We start from the raw sequence: 26,437 nt of genomic DNA on the forward strand, positions 1-26,437 counted from the left end.
CTCTTAAAATAATACAAAAGAAAGAAAAAGGCTTTTTTGGCTTTTTAATTTTGGTTCTTGTTCTTTCAATTGTAACCTATAATTCAATTTCATAATAACGATCTTTAATTTTATGCACAAATAATCTCTGCTACAATTCACATACGAAAGCATGCACAAAAAAACATATCCCAACATACAAAAATAAAATAAAATAATTAAAGTGCAAAACATGCTTAAAGGACCAAAATGAAAAAACCCCTCAACAATCTCGCGAACAATCTAATATGAGAGAATGAACATTGAAAGTTTGTTGTTTTAGGTTTTTTTTTAAATTCTAATTCTAATTTTTATTTTTATGTTTGATTTTTAATACTATAAGAAGCAAAGTCCTTTAAGAGTCAGGAACCATAAAAATCTACCTAAATGAATAAACACAAATATTGCACTAGTTAGTTGATACTATAAAACTTGTCTCTATGAAAATACATTCATGGCTGGTGCATATATGATTACCAAGATGACATGAAGGCACCAACCACGAACACACACACACACACACATGATATACACTTCTCGTCCAACAATGTTGTTATAAATCCTCCTCCAAATTTTTATATTGTCGAATGGTTTGGGAACTTGGCCATAAAAGAAAAATCAGAATGAAATTGAATTCTAGCCTATCCCTAATATTTAAATCTACATATATTATTTAGTATTTTTTTTAAAACATCTCATATCAACATTTTGGCAACCACGCCCTTTTTTCTAGAAGGGGAAAGGCTTTTTTATGTAGTGAGGGGGAAAAGATCTCATGTTAAAAAGCCATCACCACCTAGTATTATGGTCACTAGAAAACCTTAATTAGTCTTCTGAATTCTAAAATAAGGGTCTGGTTATGCTAAAGGGAAGAAGATACTAGCATCCTAAAACATCTTACCTGGGTAAGATGCATTGCTACTTGTCTTTTATTTCTAATGGTTTGTTATGCTTAAGATGTCAGTGGTTTATCTATATAGATGATATCAGGTCTACTATTATGAGTTAAACCATATGTAGATGATTCCAACCTAACCATTCTAAGGTTTGGTTCATCTATGTCACTCCTACTTATTACCATTTTAATAACACTTGGTGAATTGATATTTCTATAATTGGTGACTCTTAATCATGATTTGTTGTAAAACTAGACAATTAGGAACATTAGAACAAAAACCGAGTATGATCGTTTTCAAATCCCCGAATCATATCATTCCCTCTCTATTCATGAAGATTCTTCCTCAAATCACCAAAAAAAAAATTGATGTCATTATCCTTCACAAAATTATTTATGTACAAGCAAAAAAACTATTGTGACCGTTACAAATGCACGAGGTCGAGTGATCTCTTAGTCCTTCGCAGGCACTTGTGGATTCAGGGGCACAAGAAGAGGGGCACCATTTGTTGCTCAAACTGCAGCAAGAAATGCTATTCAGATCGTAGTGGATCAAGGAATGCAACGAGCAAAAGTCATGATAAAGGGTACTGGTCTAGGAAGAGATGCGGCATTAAGAGCTATTCGTAGAAGTCGTATACTATTAAGTTTTATCCGGAATGTAACCCCTATGCCACATAATGGCTGCAGGCCTCCTAAAAAAAGACGTGTGTAAGAATAAACATTAAAGAAATTTCAAGAGAAATAAATAATTCAAAGATTTGATAAAAAATAAAGAATATTATTATGGTTCGAGAGAAAGTAAGAATATCTACTCGGACACTACAGTGGAAGTGGAAGTGTGTTCAACCCAATTAATAAATCATGGGGTTAGAATTAGTTCTGCATTGTGAGGAATCAAATCATTGTCGACTGAATCCTCTACTGAAATTTTAGATTCTAAACTCTCTAGTCTAGTAACTAGAGTTGAAGTAGCCACTTCATTAGCCTCTTATCTAAGTCGTAGAAGTTCTTTCCTCGCCAACAATCACCTCTAACAACACTGTATTAAAGTTGTAACCGATAATAATCTCAAATAAGCATGCCTTATCATCCACTTACGTACATATTTTTGAATGATAAGCACTACTGATCTTTTTTATTTTTCATCTTTTTAGTGCTGAACTAAAGCTCTCCATTCTTCATATTCTTTATTTGTTTCTTTATAAACCTTTGCAATTCGTTCATCCCCATGCTTCTCATTTGGCTCCAATTCAACCTCTATGACAACATTTCATTGCACTCTACTAGCTTGCCTTTGTTGGGGTTGAAAATTGTTTCTTTGCATCATTTGCAGGAGGGCATCTGATACGATCCAGGCAAGGTCAAATTCAGATTTTGATGTAAAATGTGCAACTATCAAGTTTTACGGCAACGGTAATAATTCTCAATCTGACTATTGGATCGGGCTGCAATTTTACATGGAGTCTTCTAACGTGTTTTCCTATCTTGATTTAAATTTTCAGGTCAATCGGAGTTTAAAAAGGCATTGAAACACGGGTCAACAGAGGATGTACGAGGCTGTACAAATTTTGTTATTTGCTTCCTTTTAACTTGTGGACTTCTTATTTGGCTAGGATTCTTTTCCTAAAAGGATATGGCAGCTTATTTTGGAAATCTACTAATTCTACAAAGATCTTTAATGGGCTGCAACATAGTTTCCAAGTGTAGCAAGGTTTCATAATTATTTCAGAATCTTTTTCTTACAAGGATTTCTTATTCATCCTAACTACAAAAAGAAAAGAAGACTTCAGAATAAATTCTACCTTCAGATCAGATTTCGTAGTCTATTTGGGACTTCTTAATGGTGACAAATCTGATTCTAGCATATTTAGGATGGTAATTTTCGGATTTGTATTATTGTATTATTTTCTTCTTAGTCTTTGGGTTATTATTACTTATTTGGGTCAATTATAAGTGGGCATCATATAAGTCCACCTAAGGGGGGTCCATTAGGGTTTACTTAAGTCTAGAGTTAGTATATTTTTTTTTGGTAAGTTGACGTATGTATTAAAAGAAGAAGATACAAACATTATAAGGGGCATACCCCAGATTTACAATGATAACAGAAACATAAAACAACAGATGGCTACAGGCTAGCCACCGACCGTAAAACTGAAATCCCACTAGATTCGTTAGGAAAACCAATACAACCAGCTAACTAACAGATTGAGAATCTATGGTATTCACCCTCCAAGCTCGTTGGATCCTTGTGTTTTCATTTGTTGGTACGACATTCCTCATCAAATCAAGCTTATCACGAATGATACATTCGATTTGATTAAGGACCAAATTCGGAGTTCTAGACATTCCAGCAAAGATCCTTGCATTCCGTTCTTGCCATACATGATACACTGTAGCTGCAAAACTCAGTTTACGAGAAAAATTGACGAAACTCTTGCCATGCCAAGAGACAGTGGCCCATCGAATCCATTCATCCCATCCTTTTGTCATTCTTGGAATGTCGCATCTGTCACAAACATCCCACCAGATCGCTTTAGTATAGGACCATTCAAAGAACAAGTGGTTGTGATCCTCATTGTTGCGGAGACAGAGTGAGCATCTATTGGGACCATGTATACCAAACCGATGAAGTTTATCTTGAGTTGTGAGTTTCTGTTGGACAGCCATCCATAGAAGAAATGAATGTCTTGGAACAGCATTCTTGAACCACACAATGTCATGCCATTCAACCATCTGACGATGACGTCTTAGTTGTTCCCAAGCTACTTTGATCGAGAATCTGTGATTTGGCGAATCCAACCAAACTAACTCATCCTTTTGCCCCATCTTAGGATTAGAATTGGAAGGAATAGCTTCTATAATGGGGTGCCAGCCAATAGCTTGGGTGGTAGGAGTTTTCCATTCTGAGTTCTGAATTAGCACATTCACCTTCGCGTTCTTGGCCATACCTGAATCATAGATGAATCTTTCCCCGTAAGAATCCGCGAGTGGGCTGTGAGGATGCCAATTATCAAACCATAGAGAGGTTGTCATTCCATCTCCTATGATGTACTTCATCTTCGGCCATGCTAAGGATCTGAGCTTTAGAATCTTTCCCCAAGCCCAAGAGCAATTCTGTGGCGTCTTGATTGTCCAGAAATTCCTACCTCGCAACAGATTGGATCTGATCCAAGTAGACCATATTGAGCCATCTGAGTCATTGCACAGGTTCCAAATGTGTTTCAACAAAGCAATCTTGTTCCATTCTGTTATGCTGTTTATTCCTAGCCCCCCCTCCTTTTTTGGAAGACATACCTGATCCCAAGCCACTTTAGCCCCAGTAGTTCTCATATCTGAACCTGACCAAAGAAAGGATTTCATAATTTGCTCCACATTTTTAATTACTTGCCCAGGTAAGAGAAAGAGAGATGCCCAATAGACCTGTATGGAAAATAAGACTGAATTAATCAGTTGTACCCGTCCTGCATACGAGAGTGCTCTACAAGTCCAATGTCGAACTTTAGAGGTGATTCGATCCACGAGGCCCTTACAATAAATAGCCTTTAATCTGGACGAGAGAAGAGGTACTCCCAAATATTTCATAGGGAGCTCCCCCTCTCTAAACCCAAGAATATGAATAATTTGTTCCCTCTCAGCATTTAACACACCGCTCAAGAAGATGTCACTTTTGTTTGGATTTGGATACAGACCTGATAGATCTTGAAACTTTGTGAGCACAGTTCTGATCATACGAATTGAGTTTACATCCCCGTTGCTAAAAATCATCAAGTCATCAGCAAAACAAAGATGAGAAATTTTGTCCTTCTTGCATCTCCAGTGGAACTTGAATTCTTGGTTGGCACTCATCTTGCAGAATAGCCCCGACAGGATTTCCATACATAGGACAAACAAATATGGGGACAATGGATCCCCTTGTCTCAGCCCTCTTCCCCCTTGAAAGTAACCTGCAAGCTCACCATTGACGTTGATAGAGAATTGACATGATGTAACACAAACCATGATCCAATCAATGACTGTTCTAGGGAATCCCATTTTTATTAACATAGCGTCAACGAAATCCCACCGCACCGAGTCATAAGCCTTCATCAGATCAACTTTCATAGCACAACGAGCAGGTCCCGTAGATTTATGATAGCCTTTCATTAGTTCCTGAGACAAAAGAATGTTATCACTGATTCTCCGTCCTGGGATAAAAGCAGTCTGATATGGACCAACTAAGGATGGCAAAACAACTTTGATTCTCCCAGCTAGAATCTTAGCGATGCATTTGTACACTGTATTGCAGCAAGATATAGGACGAAAATCTGTCAACCTTGTAGGATTTGCAACTTTAGGAATAAGGGAAATGGATGTAGCATTCATTTCTTTAAGCATTCTACGAGTCTGAAAGAAGGATCTAACAGCGTTGATTACATCTTCCCCAACTATGTGCCACATTCTTTTGAAGAAACCTGCGTTAAAGCCATCCGGACCAGGGGCTTTGTTGTTCTTCAAACTAAACATAGCATGCTTAATCTCCTCCCTTGTTACATCTTGTGCGAGTACATGCTGTTGCGTTGAAGACAGTTTCAAGTTAATTGTCGATTCCATCACTTCCTCGTTCAGAACACTAGGCATCTGATCAACTCCTAACACACGATGGAAGTATGCAATTACTTCTGATTTGACTGCCTCGTGTCCTTCGACAACCTCTCCATCCTCCCTTGTAAGTGATAGAAGCTTATTTCTATTCTGTCTTCCATTTACTGATTTGTGAAAGTAGCTAGTATTGTGATCCCCCAAGCTAAGCCATTGTATCCTTGCCTTCTGTTTGAAAAAACTCTCTTCAGCCCTGACGGTAGAAGCGTATTTATGAACAGCATCCCTTTCTCGCATGCACAAAATTGGATTCTCATGCGCTGTATGCAGAGCCTGTTGAGCCTTATCCATTTTGTTTTTTGCATCTTTCACTCTATCTGAAATGTTGGAGAAGTGAGCCATATTGAAAAGTTTCAATTCCTGCTTTAGCTTTCTTAGTTTGCAACACAGCTGATACATTGGACAACCCCCCTGAATTCTGATCCCATACCTTCTTCACCAAGGGCATGAACTCGTCATGATCCATCCACATATCGAAGAAACTGAATGGTTTCTTTATGTTCTGATCATTGCCAATAACCTTTACCACCATAGGAGAATGGTCTGACATACCCGAAGGCAAAAATCTCGCTTCCGATAATGGAAATTTCAGATTCCACTTCTCATTGACAAGCACTCTATCTAGTTTCCGCATAATCAGATTCTCAGGACATTGGTTCGACCAAGTATAATGCATACCTGAATACCGAAGATCATCTACTTTCGCTTCTCGAATACATGTATCCAATCTGTCCATAGTACCAGCCCACGTAGTAGACCCTCCTAACCTGTCCGACTGGTTGCGGATAGCATTAAAATCACCCATAAGAATCCACGGGGTTGACTCCCATCCATCACTACGACTCACAATATCAGACCATAATGCCTCACGTAAGGAAGCATTATTGTCTCCATAAATAATTGAAGTATTGAAACTGATATTGGTAGCTAATATAGTGACAGAAACATGAATAGCCTGGTCTGACATTCCAAAAACATCCACCTTCACCGTATCAGCATTCCAACAAACCCAAATACGCCCACGACAAGAGAAATCATAATTATACAAGAAGGACCAAGAACGCAGAAGAAGTTGAGAAACATTATCTTTATTCTTGTCTTTAACTCGAGTTTCAACCAGACCAAAAAGAGCTATCCTCTCTTGATGGATGAGCCGACGCAATTCTGAATGCTTTATAGGATCATTCAAACCTCTAATATTCCAACATCCAATAATCATAGGAAAATAGAGAGGAGTACAAACAGCAACACAAAGATTACCTTGACGTGCCTCCTGGAGAGGAGCCAGATTTCGTATGCTTCTTTGAACAGGCTTTTGAACCCTTTTTCTTTTTCTCTAGAGAGTCTCTAGCCTTAATAGCTAACTGATTAACAGTTTCCCTTTCGGTGGAATTCAGGGTTTGAGGGGTTGTCAGGATCGTTGATGTTGACTCCTTATCGGTTTGTTCCCCATCTGTATCACCTCTCATTGCGTCCATATCTTGATCTAAAGCAGTACTTGCAGCCCCTTGCTCCTGATTCATATCTTCTCGTAAACTCTTCAAGACAAGAGGAGAGGAAGGATTTTCATCTTCATGACAAGCAGCATTGTGCACATCTGATGCCGCATGATCAATCATCTTACAATCAGATATATGTATACCAGATGTTGAACAACCATTCTCATTACAATTACCCACTTTAGATGCCAAGGGGGCATTCTCCCCACTCACAGAACCCTTGTTTCGTTTACGTTGCCTGCCACTGAAACTGATTCTGCTTGTTATCCGCAGATTTAGAGTTCATAGCTCCTAGATTCCTCTTACCCTCTGCCACCACTTTAAGATTATCAATGTTATTAGTAGCACATAGCGCTGTGGTGTGTCCAAAGACATTGCAATTACTGCACTTCGACGGTATCCATTCGTACTCAGCTGAAATTGTTATGAATAACCCATTTGGACAGCGAAGATCATATTCCTTAACCAACGTCTTCGAAGCATCTATCTCAACGCAAACTCTTGCGTAACTAAGCCTTTTACGCAACAATGTCGTATGATCTGCATGAACGGGGACTCCAATAGCACTCGCTACACAGCTCAACCCCTTAATAGTCCAATACTCGAGAGGGACATTATACAGCCGAACCCATACCGGAACTCTGGCCAAATCATCTTTCAAAAATTGCATGTTCGGTTGCCAACGTTTAAGCACCAAAGGCCTGTTTGCCATGTGCCATGGGGCTCTTTCCAGCACATTAGTGGCATGATCGATAGAATCAAAATTGAAGATGAAGAAACCATTATCCGAAGACAAAACTTCTGATAGACCGTAGGAGCTCCATATTCTTTTGGCAATAGAATTAACCACGGGATACGGTAATTTCTGCCCCACAAAATGACCAACTAGGGTGGATTTCCAAAATTCGCAGCCATCTTCAAACACATCAAGTGGAGGAGCTACTGTCACACGACCATCAGTCATAGTAGGGGGAGCAAAGTGCAGATTACGGACTGAACTAATGCCAAGGGTCTTGCTACCCTCATTGTCATCAACATCAGAACCCTTCAAAGCATTTAAAAAATTCAATTTGGGTCTACGTTTTAGTTGTTCTTGTTGATGAGACCCTACCTTCACCTCATCAACTTTAGAACCCAACACATGGTTCATTTCTGGAACAACATTAGAAGCTTGGACAGTAGAGTGTTTCTCTATACTAACATCAGAATCAGCTTGAAATTGAGAAATCCTCATCCCATGGCTATTCAACATATCTTGCAGTTCTAATCTTAATGTATGTCCAGACTTAACTTGATTGTGTTGTTCAATGTTAGAGCTAACCATTGGAACATTTTCCACAGAAGAACATAGAGACATTATGGTAGCATACAAATACTAGAGAGAACAAAATTCTAAAAAGATAAACTGAGCCCAAGAAGCAACCTAAACTCAGAAATAACAGCAACCTAACTCATAAACAACAAGATGCAGAATAGTTCATGAAGGAAGGAGAGAATTACAAAATTACGAGGCCAATATCTCCCAGCACACTGATTGTAACAATGATCCGTTCGGTCAAGATGTAGAGTAGGTTCCGAAGAACAACATACTCAAAAATGGTAACGATCCAACGGTGAACAAAGGAGATCAAGCTACGACAAACCACTCTGAAACTAGCAAGAAAAAATGAAACTTTTCCAAAGAACTGTGATTTAATCTTCACATATGGCAAAGGCCTTCATGTCTATGACAATCCATTCACTGCAACTTCACCACTTCTCCATAGTTCCAGAACTGAAAATGCAGAATAGTAGAAATATTGCGAGATCAATATCTCTTACCTCGTTGATTGGATAACAAATCCGTTCGGTCAATGTTGAGAGAAGGTTGGAAGGAACAACATAGTCAGAAATGAGAACAATCCAACGGTAGCTCCGACAGCACCACTCTCTCTCTCTCTCTCTCTCTCTCTAATTATGAGGATTTTTCTCTTGTTTAGTTTTCAGTCTAGAGTTAGTATAAATAAAGGCATAACCAGACATGTAAGTTAGACAATTCAGATTAATAAAACTTCTTATTTGCCGCACTTTGTGTGTGTGTGTGTGTGTGTGTGTGTGTGTGTGTTGGTGAGATAATCTCCCTTCCATGGTTCTCTAAAGAACTGAAAACGGCTTTGTGGCGTCATCCTAATACTTCTCGTTCGCGAATCAATATTTGTTGGGTGGGGGTTTACCGTTTCAAATAGTGCTGGAGCCTAGATATAAATTATCTTTGTGTCACACTCCTATCAAACCTGATTTACTTGGCTTTCCGGGAATTGGTGTCTTTGCGTGTGGGTTGCGTGACCATGTGATCACGAGGTTCGCATTCGCATCATTTGGTATCAAATCTTGGCTCCATTAATAAGGTTATATCCTTCTGAAATTTTCATTTCTTGTTGTTTCCGCAAAAATTCCTTAGTGTCCAATTTCTTTTTCTCCTTGAATTTGCGGCACATAAAAAACAAATTGTTATTTCATTATGTTATTGTTCAAAATATATCAGTAGCATCAAAAACAAAAACAAAAAAAGAGAAAAGCAAAAAAAAAATCGTTCAAAAAGACGTTTATTGGATTCTGCCGCTGAAAACTAAACAAGAGAAAATTGGATCAAATCAACTCGGAATTAGCTCAAATTTGATACTCTAATTACGGGGTCCTGATCGCACCACATATAAAATTTGCGGTTAATTGGATATTGTTTGATTTGGTTTTCAATTTCGGGTCTAATCAGGTCTGATTCTTACCGTTTTTGCGTCAGTATATCAGAATTTATTGTAAATTGCTCAAACTTTATATTCTGTCTATTTGGGTTGATATCACACTATTTATGAAATTGTAGATCAATTGGGCATCATTTATATTAGGTTCTAGATTCGGACTTAACTTGTCGTAAACGAGTCTATTTTGCGTCAACTTTTGAGATTCGCTTTCTTTCTGTTATTTTCATTTCTTGCAGTATATATTGAACATATCCAACATATTTGGGTGTTGTTTCATCATTTTTCTCATATTTCATTTCTGTTTTTATTCGTGTCTTCAGTTTCGTTCATATTTCGGATAGATCCGCTTGCTACTCGCGAGACTATCATTGCAGTTTTGTGTTGTCTGTTTTCTGATTTTTATTGCTTCTTGAGTCATATATACATTTGGATTGCGCTGATAAGTTGGTTCTATTTGGTGTTGGTTTTAGTTGCGCAAGAACCGCAAGAAGGTGACAACGAGAGGTGTGAGCGTGTGAGGATATTAATAGTGTTTGGATTTTTTTTTACCATTAACCAATTTTTGCAGGTACTATGATGTCAGATCAAAACAACACACCACCTCCTCACGATGTAGAACTTAAATTCCAAATGCAAGTCATGGGGAAGATGATGGAAAGAATGAATTTCATGATAGGGAACGTGTGTGACAGACTTGAGAAGGTGGGAAAACATGGTAACATGGCTGGAACATGTACCGAAGATGTGAGAAAGGTTGGAGATGAAACGAAATCAAACAATGACAGTGGGGCCAAAAGGCCAAGATGGGTTGATTATGCAGATTTTGAGGAGGACGTTGATGATATTGGTGATGGTGGTTTTAAGGATAGAAACCGAAGGGATTTCATATATTTTGATGAGGTGTTATGGCAAAAGAAAATGAGGACTCAAAAGGAGAGGTGTCAAAAGGAGAGAAATAAAGAGATTAGTGTTCTAAAAAATGAATCCAAGAGTCTATCCCGTATTATAGGGGAGATGAAGCAAGAACTTGATGTGTTAACGGCAACAGTCAATGCCCAGCAAGCTTTAGAAAGAGAGGAGAAAATACGCTGCAATGATGATATACGAAATAGAATGGCTGCTACATCCATCCAAAGTTGTTTGCGACGATTGTTGGCAAGAAAAGAACTCCAAAGGCTTCAAAAAAAGGCTAAGGAATTGTCCATTCAACTTATTGGTGATTCAAGGACGAATCATCTTGAAGAGAGAGGGAATGATACGATCTAGGCAAGGTAAAATTTGGATTTTGATGTAAAATGTTGATACGATTCAGGAAAGGTCAAATTCGGATTTTGACGTAAGAAGTGCTTCTATCCAGTTTTACGGCAACAGTCATAATTCTCAATCCGACCATTGGATCGGGCTGCAATTTTACTTGGAGTCTCCTGACATGGTTTCCTACCTTGGGTAAACTTTCAAGTCAATCGGAGTTCAGAAAGGCATCGAAACACGGGTCAACAGAGGCTGTACGAATTTTGTTTTTTTTTTGGTAAGTTGACGTATGTATTAAAAGAAGAAGATACAAACATTATAAGGGGCATACCCCAGATTTACAATGATAACAGAAACATAGAACAACAGATGGCTACAGGCTAGCCACCGACCGTAAAACTGAAACCTCACTAGATTCGTTAGGGAAACCAATACAACCAGCTAACTAACAGATTAAGAATCTATGGTATTCACCCTCCAAGCTCGTTGGATCCTTGTGTTTTCATTTGTTGGTACGACATTCCTCATCAAATCAAGCTTATCACGAATGATACATTCGATTTGATTAAGGACCAAATTCGGAGTTCTAGACATTCCAGCAAAGATCCTTGCATTCCGTTCTTGCCATTCATGATACACTGTAGCTGCAAAACTCAGTTTACGAGAAAAATTGACGAAACTCTTGCCATGCCAAGAGACAGTGGCCCATCGAATCCATTCATCCCAGCCTTTTGTCATTCTTGGAATGTCGCATCTGTCACAAACATCCCACCAGATCGCTTTAGTATAGGAGCATTCAAAGAACAAGTGGTTGTGATCCTCATTGTTGCGGAGACAGAGTGAGCATCTATTGGGACCATGTATACCAAACCGATGAAGTTTATCTTGAGTTGTGAGTTTCTGTTGGACGGCCATCCATAGAAGAAATGAATGTCTTGGAACAGCATTCTTGAACCACACAATGTCATGCCATTCAACCATCTGACGATGACGTCTTAGATGTTCCCAAGCTACTTTGACCGAGAATCTGTGATTTGGCGAGTCCAACCAAACTATCTCATCCTTTTGCCCCATCTTAGGATTAGAATTGGAAGAAATAGCTTCTATAATGGGGTGCCAGCCAATAGCTTGGGTGGTAGGCGTTTTCCATTCTGAGTTCTGAATTAGCACATTCACCTTCGCGTTCTTGGCCATACCTGAATCATAGATGAATCTTTCCCCGTAAGAATCCGCGAGTGGGCTGTGAGGATGCCAATTATCAAACCAGAGAGAGGTTGTCATTCCATCTCCTATGATGTACTTCATCTTCGGCCATGCTAAGGATCTGAGCTTTAGAATCTTTCCCCAAGCCTAAGAGCAATTTTGTGGCGTCTTGATTGTCCAGAAATTCCTACCTCGCAACAGATTGGATCTGATCCAAGTAGACCATATTGAGCCATCTGAGTCATTGCACAGGTTCCAAATGTGTTTCAACAAAGCAATCTTGTTCCATTCTGTTATCCTTTTTATTCCTAGCCCCCCCTCCTTTTTTGGAAGACATACCTGATCCCAAGCCACTTTAGCCCCAGTAGTTCTCATATCTGAACCTGACCAAAGAAAGGATTTCATAATTTTCTCCACATTTTTAATTACTTGCCCAGGTAAGAGAAAGAGAGATGCCCAATAGACCTGTATGGAAAATAAGACTGAATTAATCAGTTGTACCCGTCCTGCATACGAGAGTGCTCTACAAGTCCAATGTCGAACTTTAGAGGTGATTCGATCCACGAGGCCCTTACAATAAATAGCCTTTAGTCTGGACGAGAGAAGAGGTACTCCCAAATATTTCATAGGGAGCTCCCCCTCTCTAAACCCAAGAATATGAATAATTTGTTCCCTCTCAGCATTTAACACACCGCTCAAGAAGATGTCACTTTTGTTTGGGTTTGGATACAGACCTGATAGATCTTGAAACTTTGTGACACAGTTCTGATCATACGAATTGAGTTTACATCCCCGTTGCTAAGAATCATCAAGTCATCAGCAAAACAAAGATGAGAAATTTTGTCCTTCTTGCATCTCCAGTGGAACTTGAATTCTTGGGTGGCACTCATCTTGCAGAATAGCCCCGACAGGATTTCCATACATAGGACAAACAAATATGGGGACAATGGATCCCCTTGTCTCAGCCCTCTTCCCCCTTGAAAGTAACCTGCAAGCTCACCATTGACGTTGATAGAGAATTGACATGATGTAACACAAACCATGATCCACTCAATGACTGTTCTAGGGAATCCCATTTTTATTAACATAGCGTCAACGAAATCCCACCGCACCGAGTCATAAGCCTTCATCAGATCAACTTTCATAGCACAACGAGCAGGTCCCGTAGATTTATGATAGCCTTTCATTAGTTCCTGAGACAAAAGAATGTTATCACTGATTCTCCGTCCTGAGATAAAAGCAGTCTGATATGGACCAACTAAGGATGGCAAAACAACTTTGATTCTCCCAGCTAGAATCTTAGCGATGCATTTGTACACTGTATTGCAGCAAGATATGGGACGAAAATCTGTCAACCTTGTAGGATTAGCAACTTTAGGAATAAGGGAAATGGATGTAGCATTCATTTCTTTAAGCATTCTACGACTCTGAAAGAAGGATCTAACAGCGTTGATTACATCTTCCCCAACTATGTGCCACATTCTTTTGAAGAAACCTGCGTTAAAGCCATCCGGACCAGGGGCTTTGTTGTTCTTCAAACTAAACATAGCATGCTTAATCTCCTCCCTTGTTACATCTTGTGCGAGTACATGCTGTTGCGTTGAAGACAATTTCAAGTTAATTGCCGATTCCATCACTTCCTCGTTCAGAACCCTAGGCATCTGATCAACTCCTAACACACGATGGAAGTATGCAATTACTTTTGATTTGACTGCCTCGTGTCCTTCGACAACCTCTCCATCCTCCCTTGTAAGTGATAGAAGCTTATTTCTATTCTGTCTTCCATTTACTGATTTGTGAAAGTAGCTAGTATTCTGATCCCCCAAGCTAAGCCATTGTATCCTTGCCTTCTGTTTGAAAAAACTCTCTTCAGCCCTGACGGTAGAAGCGTATTTATGAACAGCATCCCTTTCTCGCATGCACAAAATTGGATTCGCATGCGCTGTATGCAGAGCCTGTTGAGCCTTATCCATTTCGTTTTTTGCATCTTTCACTCTATCTGAAATGTTGGAGAAGTGAGCCATATTGAAAAGTTTCAATTCCTGCTTTAGCTTTCTTAGTTTGCAACACAGCTGATACATTGGACAACCCCCCGAATTCTGATCCCATACCTTCTTCACCAAGAGCATGAACTCGTCATGATCCATCCACATATCGAAAAATCTGAATGGTTTCTTTATGTTCTGATCATTGCCAATAACCTTTACCACCATAGGAGAATGGTCTGACATACCTGAAGGCAAAAATCTCGCTTCCGATAATGGAAAGTTCAGATTCCACTTCTCATTGACAAGCACTCTATCTAGTTTCCGCATAATCAGATTCTCAGGACATTGGTTCGACCAAGTATAATGCATACCTGAATACCGAAGATCATCTACTTTCGCTTCTCGAATACATGTATCCAATCTGTCCATAGTACCAGCCCACGTAGTAGACCCTCCTAACATGTCCGACTGGTTGCGGATAGCATTAAAATCACCCATAAGAATCCACGGGGTTGACTCCCATCCATCACTACGACTCACAATATCAGACCATAATGCCTCACGTAAGGAAGCATTATTGTCTCCATAAATAATTGAAGTATTGAAACTGATATTGGTAGCTAATATAGTGACAGAAACATGAATAGCCTGGTCTGACATTCCAAAAACATCCACCTTCACCGTATCAGCATTCCAACAAACCCAAATACGCCCACGACAAGAGAAATCATAATTATACAAGAAGGACCAAGAACGCAGAAGAAGTTGAGTAACATTATCTTTATTCTTGTCTTTAACTCGAGTTTCAACCAGACCAAAAAGAGCTATCCTCTCTTGATGGATGAGCCGACGCAATTCTGAATGCTTTATAGGATCATTCAAACCTCTAATATTCCAACATCCAATAATCATAGGAAAATAGAGAGGAGTACAAACAGCAACACAAAGATTACCTTGACGTGCCTCCTGGAGAGGAGCCAGATTTCTTATGCTTCTTTGAAGAGGTTTTTGAACCCTTTTTCTTTTTCTCTAGAGAGTCTCTAGCCTTAATAGCTAATTGATTAACAGTTTCCCTTTCGGTGGAATTCAGGGTTTGAGGGGTTGTCAGGATCGTTGATGTTGACTCCTTATCGGTTTGTTCCCCATCTGTATCACCTCCCATTGTGTCCATATCTTGATCTAAAGCAGTACTTGCAGCCCCTTGCTCCTGATTCATGTCTTCTCGTAAACTCTTTAAGGCAAGAGGAGAGGAAGGATTTTCATCTTCATGACAAGCAGCATTGTGCACATCTGATGCCGCATGATCAATCATCTTACAATCAGACATATTTATACCAGATGTTGAACAACCATTCTCATTACAATTACCCACTTTAAATGCCAAGGGGGCATTCTCCCCACTCACAGAACCCTTGTTTCGTTTACCAACTACCTGCCACTGAAACTGATTCTGCTTGTTATCCGCAGATTTAGAGTTCATAGCTCCTAGATTCCTCTTACCCTCTGCCACCACTTTAAGATTATCAATGTTATTAGTAGCACATAGCGCTGTGGTGTGTCCAAAGACATTGCAATTACTGCACTTCGACGGTATCCATTCGTACTCAGCTGAAATTGTTATGAATAACCCATTTGGACAGCGAAGATCATATTCCTTAACCAACGTCTTCGAAGCATCTATCTCAACGCAAACTCTTGCGTAACTAAGCCTTTTACGCAACAATGTCGTATGATCCGCATGAAAGGGGACTCCAACAGCAATCGCTACATAGCTCAACCCCTTAATAGTCCAATACTCGAGAGGGACATTATACAGCCGAACCCATACCGGAACTCTGGCCAAATCATCTTTCAAAAATTGCATGTTCGGCTGCCAACGTTTAAGCACCAAAGGCCTGTTGGCCATGTGCCATGGGGCTCTTTCCAGCACATTAGTGGCATGATCAACAGAATCAAAATTGAAGATGAAGAAACCGTTATCCGAAGACAAAACTTCTGATAGACCGTAGGAGCTCCATATTCTTTTGGCAATAGAATTAACCACGGGATACGGTAATTTCTGCCCCACAAAATGACCAACTAGGGTGGATTTCCAAAATTCACAGCCATCTTCAAACACATCAAGTGGAGGAGCTACTGTCACACGACCATCCGTCGTAGTAGGGGGAGCAAAGTGCAGATTACGGACTGAACTAATGCCAAGGGTCTTGCTACCCTCATTGTCATCAACATCAGAACCCTTCAAAGCAGTTAAAAAATTCAATTTGGGTCTAGGTTTTAGTTGTTCTTGTTGATGAGACCCTACCTTCACCTCATCAACTTTAGAACCCAACACATGGTTCATTTCTGGAACAACATTAGAAGCTTGGACAGTAGAGTGGTTCTCTGTACTAACATCAGAATCAGCTTGAAATTGAGAAATCCTCATCCCATGGCTATTCAACATATCTTGCAATTCTAATCTTAATGTATGTCTAGACTTAACTTGATTGTGTTGTTCAATGTTAGAGCTAACCATTGGAACATTTTCCACAGAAGAACATAGAGACATTATGGTAGCATACAAATACTAGAGAGAACAAAATTCTAAAAAGATAAACTGAGCCCAAGAAGCAACCTAAACTCAGAAATAACAGCAACCTAACTCATAAACAACAACATGCAGAATAGTTCATGAAGGAAGGAGAGAATTACAGAATTACGAGGCCAATATCTCCCAGTACACTGATTCTAACAATGATCCGTTCGGTCAAGATGTAGAGTAGGTTCCGAAGAACAACATACTCAAAAATGGTAACGATCCAACGGTGAACAAAGGAGATCAAGCTATGACAAACCACTCTGAAACTAGCAAGAAAAAATGAAACTTTTTCCAAAGAACTGTGATTTAATCTTCACATATGGCAAAGGCCTTCATGTCTATGACAATCCATTCACTATGCTGCAACTTCACCACTTCTTCATAGTTCCAGAACTGAAAATGCAGAATAGTAGAAATATTGCGAGATCAATATCTCTTACTTCGTTGTTTGGATAACAAATCCGTTCGGTCAATATTGAGAGAAGGTTGGAAGGAACAACATAGTCAGAAATGAGAACAATCCAACGGTGGACGGAGTAGATGTAGCTCCGACAGCACCACTCTCTCTCTCTCTCTATCTCTCTCTCTCTCTCTCCGACTTTAATGTTTATTCTTCAGATAGTTGGTTACTTGAGAAGGTCGATCCAGTTGTACGAATTTTGTTATTTACTTCCTTTTGACTTGTGGACTTCCTATTTGGCTAGGATTCTTTTCCTAAAAGGATGTGGCAGCTTATTTTAGGAAACTCCTAATTCTACAAAGATCTTTAATGGGCAACATAGGTTCCAAGTGTGGCAAGGATTCATAAATGTTTTAGAATCCTTTTCTTACAAGGATTCCTAATTCATTATAGCTACAAAAAGGAAAGAAGACTTCAGAATATACCTTCAGATCAGATTTCATGGTCTATTTGGGACATCTTAATGGTGACAAATCTGATTCTAGCATATTTGATTAGTACTTAAAAGTGCATTTTTATCAAGGTTTTATATCATCATTTTGCACTTGAAGTATCAATAACTCCTTAACTAAAGCATGTTTTATAATAACATATCTAATAATATAAGATACCTTTAATTTATGGTAAATGTTCATCTTAAATGCAGGCCTATCACATAAATGAAAGAATTGATTGATGAGTTGAAGTACTGAAATTGAAAGGACAAAGAGATGGCCAAACTTAGAAAAGAGATGTTGGTGCAGTCCAAACTAGAACATTGTTCGGTAATCGGGTCATATCTGGAGCTGTAGATCTCGGATTTAGGTCTACTTTATATGGATGGAAAGATAAGACCTAGACCTACAACTTTCATGTGGAGCCTAAGATTTAACAAGGCCGTTTTCAAGTCCAAATTGTAGCAACAACGAAGAAGTCTGAATCTGTCCTGCAGCCCAGACACTGTTCAGTGTTCAGCTCATATCTCGAGTTCTAGAAGTCCAAATGATCTCAAATTTTTACCCTAGAAAGATGAGACAATTCCCTAGAACGTTTATGATTCAAGTCTGTTCAAATTATGACGTTATCAATGACGTTTTTGGCAGACAAGAAAATAAGAATTGTCACCAAGTCAAGATGTGGCCACCCATTCATCAATTAGTTAACAAATCAATAGTTCCGAATTTTGGCCTATAAAAGGAGGCATTTACCATGTATTTAGGCATCTTGGTTTTCAGATCAAGATCATGCTCTTGCTCTCTCTTTATATTTTGTAATGCTTAAGTTTTGCTTATATTAATTTCTTGCTTATGCTTTTCATTTCCTCTCCTTGTTTATTTATGTTTCTTTCTTTCATTATGTGTTGCTAAGTTAATTATGTCAAGGTGAAAAGGGTACACTAATGGTGTAAGAATAAGTATAATATAAACTTAACATGGACCTTAATGTTGGATACTAACATGCTTTATATTTGTTATCTTATTCACTTTTAATACTTTGCTTGTTAAATGGTTAATCTAGATTTATGTTGTATAACACTTGGTACAACTAAATACTTGGCACTTTCATAGCCCATATTGTATGGTATAACCGACACCTGAGCTATGAAAGGAACTTGATTTGTTGTTAACATAAGTTATAATCATGAATGCCTGACAACATTTACAAGTATTAGCATTATTCGAATAAGATAATTAATGTAATCATGTTAACAAATCCGATTGGAACCTCCTTTGTGTGTGGTTTCCAGTTGAGTAATAAAAAGAGTTTATATTATACTTGTTTGAAATACCATTAGTGGATCCTCTAACCTTGACAATTATTTTTATCCTTGTTTAATCCTTACATCAATATTACATCTCAAAGCTCTCTTTAAACTTATTATTATTGCTTTTGTTGTTATTGTTGTTATTATCTATAATTTATACAATTAACCTCCCTGTGGTTCGACCCCGGTTTTGCCGGTTATTTATTACTTGGACACTCCTGCACTTGGGAGAAGACATCAATCTTTTGGTCGTGTCAATATTTAGGATATTAATTTCGGAATTCTTATTGTTACTATTATTTTCTTCTTAGTTTAGGGTTTATTTATATTATTTGGGTTTAATTGTAAGTGAGCATCATATAAGTCCACATAAGGGGTCCATTAGGGTTTATTTTAGTTTGGAGTCACTATAAATAAGGGCATAAGTAGACATGTAAGGCTAGACAATTCAGATTAATTAAACTTCTTGTTTGCCGCACTTTGTGTGTGTGTGTTGGTGGGTTAATCTCCCTTTCATGGTTCTCTAAAGAACTGAAAAATGACTTATCAAAGAACAACTGTCTTCGTGGCATCATCCTTATACTTCTCGTTCGCGAATTAATATTCGTTGGGTGGGGGGTTCTCCGTTTCCAATAGTGTTGGTGCCTAGGTACAAGTTATCTTTGTGTCACACTCCTATCAAACCTGATTTACTTGGCTTTTCTGGGAATTGGTGTCTTTGCATGTGGGTTGTGTGACCACATGATCACGAGGCTCGCATCAAATGTGCAACTATCCAGTTTTACACAATAGTCATAATTCTCAATCCGACCGTTGGATCGAGCTTAAATTGTACATGGAGTCTCTTGACATGTTGTCCTACCTTGAGTTCAAATTTCAAATCAATCGAAGTTCGGGAAGGCATCGCAAGACGGTTTAATAGAGGCTGTATGAATTTTGTTATTTACTTCCTTTTGACTTGTGAACTGAAAAATGACTTATCGAAGAACAACTGGCTTCGTGGCGTCATCCTTATACTTCTCGTTCACGAATCAATATTTGTTGGGTGGGGGTTTACCATTTCTAATAGTGCTAGTGCCTAGGTACAAGTTATATTTGTGTCACACTCCTATCAAACCTAATTTACTTGGCTTTCCAGGAATTGGTGCATGTGGGTTGCGTGACCATGTGATCACGAGGTTCGCATCATTTGGTATCAAAGATTGGCTCCATTAATCAGGTTATCTGCTTCTGAAATTTTCTGATCATGAATTCCTGTTATTTATTTTCAAATCTCGTCATGAGATCGTTGCAACCCAATAAGTTGCGCTTGTTCCAAACTGATTCCTCTCATAGCTTCATCTTTTTCTCCAACCATAGTATGTCGATTTCTCACAATTCACACATAAATATGACCAACAATGTCTTTCAACTTAAATAAAAAATTCAATAAAGAATACAAACAACCACCACAATCAACAAAGGAAAACTCATTCCAATCCAATTCCAAGTCAAAGAAAACAATTTGTTTTAGCTCACAATCTTTGATATTTCTGATCTCAAGTTAGCCACATACAAAGTCTCAAATCAATTCTGAAACCTTGTGATGTGCATCATGGGAATTATAATCCATCTTATAAAGCTAAATCTAATATGCAAGAGGATTCAGATGGTCCAATGACAAGAGCGAGAGTGAAACAACTACAATGGGCCTTGACGAGTCAAATTGGAATGATTGAAACTGCGTCGGAGTTAAAAATTAGCAATCAGTTTGAAATTGATTCAAGGATGTTTATTTGCCTACTATTGGAACTTGGAGATGGGAAAAGTCCTTAATGGTTCTTTTGATGCTGGGCTACTTGAATTTGGGTTGATATGCAAATAAGTGAAGGAATTGATGCTGTTTATGGTCAGAACAACAAATGATTTTGAACCCGAATTTGAAGTCATCCATTGCATGTGAAAACAAGACTAATCTAGGTGGATTTCAAGTTCAGAACGTGTTCTTTCTAGATTGTCCAACCATGATTACATTGGACTTTTGTGTAAGAAGATATAGTTGTTTTAAATTTGGTTTGTTTATGTTAGAAAGGTCAAAAAACGTGTGCTAGTTAATTTGTCTAGGTTAGTTTGTCAAAGTCTGATTTTTGGGTTTGACTTCTGTCATGTTGAATTTTTCCTAACTTTGGAGGGATGTTCCAGTTATAAATATAGTATCAGAATATGTAATAAAGGACTTTTTGGCCAAGATTTGAAACTTAATTCACAGAATTAAGAATTGTTCTTCCAAATTGATTTTGTGAAGAACCCTACCTGACTTATCACTCTTCAATCACAAAGAGTGTGGCGTCGAAATCCTAGATTGATCTTTGTGGCGTCAAGATCGACTTATCAAAGTATCATTCTAGTATATCCTCCATCTTATTTACCTTGAAATCCAGCCTAAACACCAAAAGAAAGACAACACAACCAGACCCATCCTTCATCCATTTTCATCAGATTTATTGTTGCCGATTTTTGAATCATTCACGGCACATCATCCTTGGCTCTAATACCAAGATGATATGCCTAAGCTTTCTAACCCAAACAAACTAGCAATCTGATATGAGGCTGAAAATCACATGATTTATAATGGAGATGGTGAATAAAGTTTTAATGAAAGTCTTTGATAAGTCATAGAAACCACAAAGGAACTCCTATTACAATAAAGACACCACACTTTTTTGTGATTAAGAATGATAAGTCTGAATTGTTCTTCAACCAATTATGAAAATGGGAGAACAAGGAAGAAAACTCTTTAAATGAGAAGTTAAAAAGTTTTATATTAAAAAGACTCTCATATTTGGTCTGAGACATCATTATATACTTGGAACAACCCTCAAAGTCTAAGAAATATCAAAATGACATGATTGAAATCCAAATAAATAACTTTGTTAAAAAAACTAAACAAATAATACATATACTACTACTACATATATTCTTGACTTATAAAACACACACATAGACACACACAAAAATTAAAACAACCATAACTTTTTGTACAAAACTCCAATGCATGCCTGGTTAGACAAATTAGAAAGATGACATTTTGAACCTGAAAACCATGTAGAATAGGCTTATTTTCCAATGCAATAAAGTGGTGAAAATTCAGGCTCAAATTAACCCACAATTTTGACATGAAACCCAAACTCTCCAAAACTTCCAAATCATAACCCAAGCCTTATTTGAAAACAAACAAACATATTTGAACAATTTCCATTCAAGTTATAAGCCTCCAAACTCATTGAAACCTTAGTCGCGCTCATCTGACTTGTTAAGGCACTTTGTAGTTGTTTCGTCCGAGCTCTCATATCATTGAACCATCTGAAAGCCCATACATCTTAGAATCAACCTCTTTCATGTTAGAAGCATGATGCATATCATCTCTCTTATATGAATAGTGTCCTCTTGTTTTCTCTTTATTTTCAACACATTTTCTCTCTACCCATGGTGCTTATGGTTTTGGTGGAAGGGATGATGGATAACTTTTTTTTTGGAAGGCCTCACAAATTTTGTCATCTTTTTTTAGTTACTTGTTCCCCAAGTAACTCAATTTTGTTTTGGTCCCTTATTTTTCTTGTTTTACACTTTAGTCCCTTGTCTATTTTTTTGTATTTTGATTTTTCCAAAAAAAATGTTAACATCCATTTGATAAGAAACCAAGAATTACAAAATGGATGTGAATGCGTAAAAAATATATTTCTTTGAATTTGATTATTTGAAAGGACAACAATAAGAGAAAAATAATTAAAAAAATACAAAATAGGCATGTGAATGACTGAAATGTATCAAAAACACTTTTTTATTTATTTTTGGAATATATTTTTGAATTGTGTTAAATTTTGGATTATGACATAACATAACATACTTGAGCAACACACAAAAGTTTTAAGAACTTTGTTTGTTTATTTAAGACAACTCTTCTAAATCCAACACAACTCCTCTTAGATGCACCTGCAATCACTATGGAAATTCGCTGTGGAATAAAATTGGAAAATCATTTCTATATTGATCAGTTCTTTTAGTTTATTTATTTATTTGTATCAAATCCATTTTTTTTAGATTTTAGAACGAAAAGTAACCCTCTATTTTTTGTATAATATCTTTTACTTTTTTTCTTCTTTCCATATTAACATTTTTAAAAAAAACCTCTTTGTATTTAATTAAGTTTCAAGAAAATCAAGAAAAACCTTTGCATCGAATACAAGAACAAGAATACACACATTTAGAATATTGATTATTACAATTATTTTTTCATTGTTCTCTCGAATATTCTCTACTGCTAGTACTTGTTTCTGGACAACTAAGGAATTCCTTAAAATGAAAAAAGAATTTCAACAAAAAACTCTTATGAATTTTTATTATTAATTATTAGAAAATAACCCATCAAATTCACATTTTTCTCTAATATATGGTACACGGTTCTACAGTGACAAGAAAAAAAAAACTAAAGAAATTATATATAGGACTTTTGATGTGAACCTCTTTAACACGAGGTCAAACAACTCATACACAAAGACATCAATGCTCGAAAAGTCAAGTAAATTAGGTTTGATAGAAATGTGACACAAAAATAACTTGTACCTAGGCACCAACACTATTGGAAACAGAAACCCCACCCAGCGAATATTGATTTGCTAACGAGAAGTATAAGGATGATGCCACGAAATTAGTTGTTCTTCGATAAGTTGTTTTTCAGTTCTTTAGAGAACCAAGAAAGGGAGATTATCCTACCAACACATAACAAATGCAACAAAAGAAGTTTATTGATATGAAAATTATATAACCCTTACATGTCTGGTTATGCATTTATTTATACTGACTCTAGACTGAAACAAACTCTAATGAACCCTTTGTGTGGACTTATATGAGGCCCACTTATAAGTAAACCCAAATAATATAAATAAAACCCTAAACTAAGAAGAAAATAATAATAACAATAAATAATTTGAATTTAATATTCTAAATATGATAAGATCAGATTTGCTGCCTTTAAGAAGTCTTAAATAAACTAGGAAAATTCTGATTTGAAAAATTTGTCTTGCTGCCCCCTTGATGTCCTTGATTAGCTTGGATTTCCTTGTTTAACTTGGACAAATAACAAAATAAATTTCCTCCTTTGTTGCTGATTTAATTACTTTCCTTCCTAAGTTAGGAAAAGCATTAAATAGTCCTCCCCTCTTTAGGAATAAGATATGGCCAACTTCCTTACTTAATTAGGAGAATAAATTGCTGACTTTTTATCCTTGTAGCATTAGGAAAAATAACAAACCTAACAAGGCTGGTATTAGGCCGGACACATCAACCCTTTGTTCCACACGAATTTGGCTCTTCTTGGACCTGAACTAGATGAATTAAAGGCTGTCCTTCATGCTCCTTAAATGTCTCAAGCCTCTCTAGGTCCATTTTGCTCCATATGTTTTGAACAAGCTCATTCAATGCTTCTTTAAGCTTCTTTGCCCTAGCTCTTGTGATTGACCCAATTGGCACCTCCAATGGGTCATTGGCATGATTACGCTTGGTGTTGGGATGATCCGCATCATCCCCTCTCTCTTCAAAAGGATTTGACCTCGAATCATCACCTATATCAGCCTCGTAGAATGCTTAAAGAAATGAATGCTACATCCATTTCCCTTATTCCTAAAGTTGCTAATCCTACAAGGTTGACAGATTTTCGTCCTATATCTTGCTGCAATACAGTGTACAAATGCATCGTTAAGATTCTAGCTGGGAGAATCATAGTTGTTTTGCCATCCTTAGTTGGTCCATATCAGACTGCTTTTATCTCAGGACGGAGAATCAGTGATAACATTCTTTTGTCTCAGGAACTAATGAAAGGCTATCATAAATCTACGGGACCTGCTCATTGTGCTATGAAAGTTAATCTGATGAAGGCTTATGACTCGGTGCGGTGGGATTTCGTTGACGCTATGTTAATAAAAATGGGATTCCCTAGAACAGTCATTGATTGGATCATGGTTTGTGTTACATCATGTCAATTCTCTATCAACGTCAATGGTGAGCTTGCAGGTTACTTTCAAGGGGGAAGAGGGCTGAGACAAGGGGATCCATTGTCCCCATATTTGTTTGTCCTATGTATGGAAATCCTTTCGGGGCTATTCTGCAAGATGAGTGCCAACCAAGAATTCAAGTTCCACTGGAAATGCAAGAAGGACAAAATTTCTCATCTTTGTTTTGCTGATGACTTGATGATTTTTAGCAACGGGGATGTAAACTCAATTCGTATGATCAGAACTGTGCTCACAAAGTTTCAAGATCTATCAGGTTTGTATCCAAATCCAAACAAAAGTGACATCTTCTTGAGCGGTGTGTTAAATGCTGAGAGGGAATAAATTATTCATATTCTTGGGTTTAGACAGGGGGAGCTCCCTATGAAATATTTGGGAGTACCTCTTCTCTCGTCCAGACTAAAGGCTATTTATTGTAAGGGCCTCGTGGATCGAATCACCTCTAAAGTTCGACATTGGACTTGTAGAACACTCTCGTATGCAGGACGGGTACAACTGATTAATTCAGTCTTATTTTCCATACAGGTCTATTAGGCATCTCTCTTTCTCTTACCTGGGCAAGTAATTAAAAATGTGGAGCAAATTATGAAATCCTTTCTTTGGTCAGGTTCAGATATGAGAACTGAGTTTTGGTCTTTAATCATGTATGGCAAGAACGGAATGCAAGGATCTTTGCTGGACTGTCTAGAACTTCGAATTTGGTCTTTAATCAAATCGAATGTATCATTCATGATAAGCTTGATTTGATGAGGAATGTTGTACCAACAAATGAAAACAAAAGGATCCAACGAGCTTGGAGGGTGAATACCATAGATTCTTAATGTGTTAGTTAGCTGGTTGTATTGGTTTCCCTAACGAATCTAGTGAGGTTTCAGTTTTGTGGTCGGTGGCTAGCCTGTAGCCATCTGTTGTTTTATGTTTCTGTTATCATTGTAAATCTGGGGTATGCCCCTTATAATGTTTGTATCTTCTTCTTTTAATACATACGTCAACTTACCAAAAAAAAGAGTAAGATCAGAAACGTTAAAGGTAGCACTAACACCATACTCACCTGGCAAATCAACTTTATAAGCATTTCACGCATAGAACTTAATGGAACACACAAACGACTTTCTTTAAACAAATATCCATCAAGTCTATAAAGCTTTCCAAAAGCCGAAGTTTCGCAAGCATTGTAAACATTAGCAAAATCACTATCATCCTTGTACAATTCTTTTATGTGTTCAAATCCTAGAAATCTAGCATTCAAAGTAGATAAAAGAACATAGTTGCGCGAAAGTCCATCAACCACAATGTTTTCTTTCCCTTGCTTATACTTGATTACATACGGAAAGGTTTCAATAAATTCAACCCATTTGGCATGTCTCCT

General features: G+C 37.6%; 1 pseudogene; it reads right to left on the reverse strand.

The window, feature by feature from the left end:
• Nucleotides 1-1,465: 1,465 nt before the first annotated feature.
• Nucleotides 1,466-26,437, reverse strand: part of LOC127905839 (uncharacterized) — a 35,812-nt pseudogene continuing 10,840 nt past the window's right edge.

Source organism: Populus trichocarpa, chromosome 10, assembly GCF_000002775.5.
Source record: "Populus trichocarpa isolate Nisqually-1 chromosome 10, P.trichocarpa_v4.1, whole genome shotgun sequence".
Lineage (NCBI taxonomy): Eukaryota > Viridiplantae > Streptophyta > Magnoliopsida > Malpighiales > Salicaceae > Populus > Populus trichocarpa.